This window comes from Oratosquilla oratoria, unplaced genomic scaffold (genome assembly GCF_046742065.1).
Source record: "Oratosquilla oratoria isolate Oo_2021 unplaced genomic scaffold, ASM4674206v1 SCAFFOLD85, whole genome shotgun sequence".
In the NCBI taxonomy this organism is placed as follows: Eukaryota; Metazoa; Arthropoda; class Malacostraca; order Stomatopoda; family Squillidae; genus Oratosquilla; species Oratosquilla oratoria.
In genome coordinates this window covers 147,869-157,045 of record NW_027467749.1, presented here as the reverse complement: position 1 = coordinate 157,045, position 9,177 = coordinate 147,869, and positions in this window count along the sequence as shown.

Sequence of the window (9,177 nt, the reverse complement as noted above, 5' to 3'; positions counted from 1 at the left end):
TCGTTTATCCCTACCCTTCTTAGTTACTGCACTCTTTCTTCTCTTTCTGAAGAGGCTATTATCTCGGGGTAGGTTCTCTGGAAAGCTCCAGATTGCCTTCCCTGAGAAGCACCCTCGACTTTCTCTTACACCTACTTAAGGTAGTACTAAGTTCCCGGTTTCTCTCTGACCTGTGTGCTGGTAGCTGACCAAGTTGGTGGGGGCTCACCTGGCGACAGGTGCCTCTGGCGAGGGCTCGCAAGGTTCGGTGGTCAGTGGATGCGCATGGGAAGGAGGAATCCTGTGCTTGATACCGTTCTCTCTTCCAGTACAGGTAAAAGGGTGGCTACGCCAGCCTCATAATATATGAGACAAAACTACAGAGGACAAACGGGTTGTCAAAGCCAAAAAACTCGACGCCGAGGCCCTTTACCTGTAAATAGCCATTTCTGGACCCTTTTCTGGCTCTGCAGGGACTTTCCTTAAGTGACTGGGGCGCCAGGCACCTGCAGTATCTCTTTCTATGCACTTCAAATCTCATGTTGCTTATGGTGTGGCCCTACAACTTAACGAAAGCGCTCTTTAAGTAGTAGGCTATACCATAAATCTCTGATTCCATCCAACTATGGATGAATCATCCTCCCAGGTTTTGGAGGCCCCTCCTCCTCCAAAACCCAGTGACCAGGAGGGAACCGATGCTAACCCTTCTGCCGTTTCAAATCCCGAATTGGATAATTCTCGCTCTTTGTGTCCTTCAAAGGAGACTATATCTCCTAATGAAGAACAGCATTATGATTCCACTAGTAAAAATAATGTGGTAAAAGTTACTACCGAGTTGGGTTCTCCCTCCTCCAGAGCTTTGGAAAACAAAAATGTGAAAAACTTGTCAGTGGTCCATATCTTCCAGCTTCCTAAGTCCTGTAACTATGAGACTCTTACGAAGTACTTTGGTTGCTATGGTAAAATTACAGAAATCCGTATGTGTTATGCTGAACCTAGAAATTCTTGGGAAGCCTGGCTATCATATACTAGCCACAATGCTGCTCTGAAAGCTAGTAGCGATATTCCAAATTTAAAGGTTTGTGGAGCAGGCGTCACTGGGGCTTTATGTGCCAGTGCCCCTAATGCCCTAGATGTATATGTACCTTGTTTGTATGCTCCTTCTGAGAAGGAAAACGGCTTAAATACTTCCCACTAGGAGAGACTACCAAGTCCTCCAATGTGGTTGGTGGCCGCTGCCCGGGAAGAAAACTATAATTACTATAAGTTCTGTAAATATCTGCAGAGGAAAGTTGGTGGAATTTGTAGTGGTGATATCACCAGATTTGGCAAGAACAAAGTTCTAATACATGCAAAGTCCAAAACTCAGTCTTATATGCTGAGTCAATTAAAAGCTGAAAGTGATAAGATGCTGAAGGAAATGAAGCCACACATAGACTTCAGCTATGGTAGAGGTGTCATATATGACACAGACCTATACGATCTTGAAGAGGAAAAGATTCTGGACATGTGCCATGATGACATCAACCATATCCGGAAATTACGGGGCACCAAAATGATTGTACTAACCTTTACTAGCCCTGACCTGCCTACGCATATCATAATAAAAAATGAAAGGATTGCTGTGCGCCCTTTTAAGTGAAAGCCATTATAGTCTTTCAAATGCTTCAAATTTGGCCATACATCGACTGCTTGCAGTGGAGAGCAACTGTGTGCTATATGCTCCTACCACATTCATGGTGAATGCACAACACCACCCAAGTGTTTGAATTGCGGCCAGGATCACCAGGCCCATGACAGGACATGTCAGTCTTATAAGGACGAAGAAGCGGCACTTCAAAAATCCAAAGCAGAGCATATCAGTATCCGATACACAAAGAAGCTTCCAGTCCAAACTAGAACATATGCCCAAGTCACAAAGAGACGAGCTACTGTCTCTAAGGCGCCTCAGCCTACAGCTTCACATGGTAGAACCCCTGAGGTAACAGATACCCACCTGAAACAGACTTCGACTGTTGCTGAGGTAGCACCTCCCAGCTCCCCCACCCCTCCTTCTCAGGAGTTAACTCAGGCAACATCTGTGCCCGTTATTGAGGGTTCAGATGACACTCCCTCACCAGCAAATGTGCATTCGCAAGATCATGCGCGGCCAGCAAAGGGTGTTACGGTGGAGAGATCCCCAACACGTGGTAAGAAAAGGGGAGGAACATCCCCTACCCCTCCCTCTCCTACCCTGAGCATCCCTACCTCAAACAAATATAAGGTGCTTTCATTGGATGCTACTGGTCCTCCAAAAACTAATACATTGACACCAAACGCATCAAAGAAGATCAAGATTGAGAGCCACAATCCTAGCCGTATTAACTCCTCTCAGGGCAATTCAAAGGATGAAAGATCTAGAGGTGGAAAGCCTCCAGCCGGAATTGCTGGCAGGTCTACCATCTCTAGACAAAACACTGATCAGGCAGAAAAGAAAAAGTCTCCTAAAGTCGGAAGTGGAAAGCTCCCTAAATAAAAATGCCCATCATACAATGGAACTGCCGAGGTCTTAACAGTAGCTCTGAACACATCCGAACACTGTTTAGAGACTACAACACCATGATTCTGTGCCTCCAAGAAACAAAACTAGGAGATACAAATTATAATCCTGGACTCCATTATAATTTTCATAGATCACCCCCTATTATTGAGGAGAGGGCACAGGGTGGCACTGCTTTCATAATTCACAAGTCCATTAGATTTTCTACAATCCAGCTCAATACAGACCTGTACAGGTTCAGGTTCAGCCTGAGAGAAAGATCACTTTGTGCTCCCTTTATTTAGATTTTAAACTTGAAGACCACCTTTTCGATGGCCTTAGGCAAAGTAGACAGCTGGATGTCTCAGATATCCAAGACTTAGTGAACCAGCTCCCTCCACCATTTATTTTAATGGGTGACTTCAATGCCAAGCACACCTTGTGGGGTGACGCACACTGTGATAGATGGAGTTACATCATTGAGGAGCTACTTGATGCCAATAATGATTTAGTGCTGCTGAACGATGGCTCTCCCACTCGATATGATATTTTTCATAACATCACCTCAGCCATCGACTTAACTATAAGCACAGCATCCCTCCGGTTGGAGTACAATTGGGCTGTAGATAGAGATCTGCATGGCAGTGACCACTGGCCAATACTACTTCAATATGTTAAAAGTATCCCATCACCCTGCCTGCCAAAATGGAAGATCAAGGAGGCTGATTGGAAAGAGTTCACTAAATCATCAGCTATCAATGAATTGCACACCAATTTTTTATCCCCTGTTGCTGCTTATGCCCACCTTTCACAGACCATCATAGATTGTGCGCAACAAACCATCCCCAAAACTGCTGGCCTACCCAGGCGCCCTGTAGTCCCTTGGTGGAATAAACAGTGTGAGGTTGCTAGGAAAATAACCAAGACATGCCTTCGTAGATTGCTCAGGTCACCGTGTGAGGCAAACCGACTTGCTTATTCTAGAGCCCGTGCGAGACAGAAGAAAATATTTAAAGAAGTCAAGCGTGAATCCTGGAAAAAATATGTTTTGGAATTAACCATCTCTACCCCTACGAGTCAGATTTAGAATAAAATCCGTAAACTACAAAGTAAATTTGTACCGACTGCCTTACCCATTTTAGAATCTAACAGTACACAAGTTTGTGACCCGAAGAGGGTTGCTGACATCTTGGGTGCCCACTTCGCTAGTGTTTCAAGTGCAGCTAATTATGCTCCTGAATTTCAAATACATCGTAACTCGGCAACAGTTCCCCCTCCGCCTTCAAACAATACAGAATCCTGTAATCTACCTTACACCTTCGATGAAATGAAACAAGCTTTATCAAGCTCAGCCCTCACTTCCCCTGGCGATGATGACATTAGATATGAGATGATTGCCAACCTTCCCCAGTGTTCACAGCTGTTGTTGTTGTTGTTGTCGTTCCCGAGACTGTCTGTCCGAGCAGTCCCGTCTCCCCAAGGAATGCCATAGCCGAAACTGGGTTTTCCCACAAATCCTTTATAGAGCGTATGTTGTGTTGTTTGCATGCGTGATTGTGTATAATGCAGTCTTCCATTATGTGTTCTATGGTATGGGGTGAAGTGTTACATCCTGGGCAGCTGTTCACAATGCGGTCATCCAGCCTCTTCTGGTAGCTTAGAAGTGCTGGGTGGTGACCGCACCGCAGTCTGGCCAAGTGGACTCTGTCCTTTCGTGGGAGAGAGGATTCAGAAGGGTGGATATCAGGGGGTCTGGAGCTGCAGCGTCTACGTCGTGGGACCACCCCCCAACCCCAAGAGTTGGGGGCCAAACGGCCACCCCTGGCCACCGGCTCTACGCAGGTGACACCGATCCCCAAGAGGAGCTACGCCTACCTTGGGGAGTACCACAATCCTTTTTCCCAACATGTTCACAGCTGTTCCTGCTTACGGTATATAACGGTCTATGGACCACACACTCTTCACCTGATACCTGGGATCTGTCGATACTAATCCCCTGTCATAAGCCAGGGAAAAACCCAGAACTTCCAGGAAGCTATAGACCTATTGCCCTCACTAGCTGTCTTTGTAAACTCTTTGAGAAAATGGTTAACAACAGATTTGTCTGGTATCTAGAATCCAGAGAGTTACTGTCAAACAGACAGTTTGGATTCCGGAAGAATCGCAGCACACTTGACTCTTTGCTAATACTCTCAAGAGAAATCCAAAATGCCTTAGCTAGAAGACATCAAACCATTGGTGTATTCTTTGATTTAGAGAAGGCCTATGACACAACCTGGCGGGGTGTCATCTTGAAACAGCTAGCATCATGGGGCATTGGAGGCCACATGTTTGCATTTGTACAGAACTTCAAACCGACGATTAAAAGTCCGAGTTGGATCTGTATTTTTATCATCTTATCTGCAGGAAGAGGGTGTCCCCCAGGGTAGCGTGTTAAGTGTTACGCTATTTGCAGTGGCCATTAATAGCCTCATGGACCAAATACCACCAACAGTTCAGGGTACCCTATTTGTTGATGACCATGCTATTTACTGCAGTGCCCCAACAGCCCTTGAAGCTGGTAGAAAAATACAAGCTACGATAAATGCAGTCACTAAATGGGCTGACAGGAGAGGTTTCAAGTTCTCACCTCAAAAAACTAAGGCCATCAGATTTACAAGGTGTAGGAAGCGAGAAGAGATACCAACTCTATTTTTGAAGGGAGTTATCCTCCCATATGAGAGTGAGGTGGAGTTCCTTGGTGTGATTTTTGACAAGGGCCTCACATTCGTTTCTCATGTTAATGACCTATGCGTTAGAGTACGACAGTCCACCAACATTCTGAAAGTTGTCTCACATTATGATTGGGAAGCTGATTGTACTATTTTATTGAGGCTCTATAAAACTCTCTTCTTCAGCAAAATTCATTACGCTTGCCAGATATATGGCTCTGCTGCAAGAACCACCCTTGATAAATTAGATGTTGTGCACAATCTGGGTTTGAGAATCTGCACAGGTGCGTATCGTACCTCCCCTGTGGACAGCCTATATGTGGACTCAGGTGTACCACCTCTTTCCTTACGCAGAGAGGAGCTGGGACTATGATATTTGGTCAAATGTTTGACATCAAAGGATAACTCCAACTTTAAATTTGTTATGAACCCTTATGACGTCTCCCCAAATAGGCCCCGTATCCCTAAGCCACTGGAGGTTCGATTGGAGAAGGAATCTAGAGAGATCGGTCTCTATGACTCTACTATATCCAAATGAGGCCCAACAAAGTATCCGCCTTGGTGTAAACCCCCTGTGGAGATTTGCATTTGTACCGGTGGTAAACAACACCATGACCCTCAGGCTGTCAAGACGCAATTTTTAGAACACTCCTCTAAACACAACACTTCTATCTCTGTTTATACCAATGGCTCTAAACTAAGCAAGGTGTAGGCTCTGCTGCAGTTTTTAACGGAAAAATTATTAAACGTAAATTACCCTCTCTTTGCTAAAATTTCACTGCAGAAGCTTATGCAATACTCCTGGCAGTGAAAGAGATCTACCACAGTTGCTCAAACGAGCAAAGTTTTATTATACAGATTCCAACAGTGTTTTAGCTTCTCTTCGGCAACTTTTGCCCACTCACCCACTGGTGCAAGAAGTGCAAGATTGGCTGGTCCTCCTGCACTCACGAAAACACACCAAGGTAAATTTTGTTGGGTGCCTGGTCACACCGGCGTCATAGGGAATGAAACGGCAGATAAAGCTTCAAAGTCGGCAGTAGCTGATCTACAGCCGACTACTGCCATCCATATAACCCCATGGTGACCTTAAGGAGATTATACACACTCGTATACAAAATAAGTGGCAGCATAGATGGAGCACTTTAACCGATAACTTGAAGCTAAAAAAGATCCGTCCCTTCATAAAGAAATGGGAATCATCCAATTGCCCAAATAGAAGGAACAGCATCATCTTGACCAGATTAAAATCGGACATACACATCTGACACACAGTTTTTTAATGACAAGTGGCGACGAGCGGCAGGTACCATTCTGCCGTACATGTCAGGCTCACATTACTGTACAGCACTTTTTAACGGAGTGCATATGTTTTCAACGTGAACGACGAGCATGTTCAATCACAGGCAAGTCCATGATGGACTTGCTTGATGATAACTGTGAAGTAGCCCGTGTGGTCAGATTTTTAAAGCTTATCAAGTTTTATCACCTATTATAACTCACTGTAATTTTCAATTTTATTATTACTATTTTTTAATGAAATCGCTGAACTTTTAGCTTTCATAGCGCTGAATAGCCCTTGATGCTTCAGTGCTTGGCTTTTGAGCCTAAAACTCATAAACCAACCAACCAACCAATAAGTAAAAGTGACCACATATTGATAGAACTAGAACTAAATGAGGAAAAATACATGAAAAGAAATGAACAATATAGAAAAGGAAGAATGATGTATGAAAAAACAAACTTTGATAAAATTAGAGAATTCTTTCAAAATGAAAACTGGGAAAGAATACACAAAGAAGATACAACAGTGGAAGAGAGATGGAATATTTGGACAAAAATATATAAAAAAGGAGTGGAAAAGTATGTCCCAAGACTAAAACAAGAAAAAGAATATGTGAAGTGCTGGTACAACAAAAGTTGTAAGGAGTTAAAAGACAAAAGAGATAAAGCTTGGACCAAATTCAAGAAATACAAACGACCTGAAAAATGGAAAATATATACTAGTTATAGAAATGAATATGTACAAGTGTGCAGAGACGAAAAGAGAAAATATGAAAAAGATGTCATAGAAAAATTTAAAGATCAACCAAACTATTTTACAGATTGGTAAACAACAAACTGAAAAACAAACAAGATTTGGAGAAATTAAGACAAGGAGGAGTTGAATACACAGAGGAAATTGAAATGGCGGAAATTATGAACAAGCATTTTAAATCAGTGTTTACAAGGGAGAACATACAACCTGAAGAGATCGAATGGAAAGAGAAAGTCCCCCCTATGAAAGAAATAGAAGTAACAAAGAATGAAATAATGAAACACTTGAGTAATCTTGATGTCAGAAAATTGCATGGACCAGATGAAATAGCAAACTGGATTTTGAAAGAATGCAGGAATGAACTGGCAGACAAAATACATAGCATAATAAACAGTTCCTTGAAAGAAGGAAAAGTTCCAGAAGATTGGAAAAAAGCAAATATAGTACCTATATATAAAGGGGGAAATAAAGAAGATCCTACCAACTATAGACCAGTCTCTCTAACAAGTACAATAGCAAAAATTTGTGAAAGAATTGTCAAAAGTAGATGGGTAAAATATTTAGAAAAAAAACAACATGCTAAATCCAAGGCAATTTGGATTCAGACAAGGACGATCATGCGTCACCAATTTAATATGTTTCTATTCAAGGCTAATAGATATAATACAAGAAAGAGATGGATGGGCTGATTGTGCATTTCTAGACCTAAAAAAAGCTTTTGACAAAGTACCACATAAGTTGCTTAAGAAATTAGAAACTGAAGGAGGAATACAAGGTAAACTGCTTAAATGGATGGAAGACTTTTTGCAAGATAGAAAAATGAGAGTAGTGATGAGAGACAAACACTCAAAATGGGATGAAGTAATAAGTGGTGTTCCACAAGGAACAGTTCTGGCCCCAATAATGTTTGCTATATATATTAATGATATGGATGAAGAAATTGAAAGTCATATGAGCTTCTTTGCAGATGATGCAAAACTATTGAAAAAAGTGAACACGGAAGAAGATTGTGAGTCACTACAGAGTGATCTAAATAAAGTCTGGGAATGGAGTAGGAAGTGGGAGATGGAGTTCAACACTAAAAAGTGTAGTATAATGGAATTTGGAAAAAGCAAAAACAGAATAACAGAATCATATAAATTGGGAGAAGAAGGAATAAAAAAAGTAGAAAATGAGAAGGACCTGGGAGTCATTGTTATGAATAATATGTCACCTGAGAAACATATAAATAAGATTTTTGGAGAAACTTATAATTTAATAAGAACAATCAAAGTGGCATTTACATACCTGGATGAAGAAATGGTGAAGAAAATTCTAATCACTCTAATAAGACCAAGATTGGAATATGCAGCAACGATATGGTCACCAAGTACAAAAAGATGTATAAAAAAAACTTGAAAGAATACAAAGAGCAATTACAAAATTGGCACCAACACTCTCAAAACTACCATATGAAGAGAGACTAGCAAAACTTGAGCTACAGACACTAGAGCAAAGAAGAGAGAGAGGAGATTTGATAGCTATTTACAGAATCATGAAAGGCATAGAAATTATTGATAGAGAGGATCTAATAAAATGGGATGATAGAAATACAAGAGGACACAGAAAAAAAAATCAAGAAAGACAGCTATAGAAGAGATCTGAAAAAGAACAGCTTTCCTCACAGAGTAATAGACAGTTGGAACAAGTTAGATGAGAAAGTAGTGTGTGCAAAAACAATACATGAATTAAATAGTTTAGATAAAATGAGATATGAAGACGGGACACCACAAGCATAGCTCCCCTTCCCGTGAAATACATACATACATATACCAAGGCTTTTCCCCCCTTACTAGGGAGGTAGCCAAAAAGGAAAAGGCATAAAATCACTCCCACCCATTCCACCCCTGAATACACTCCACACCCCTCCACCCTCCCTCTTATCTTAGCAC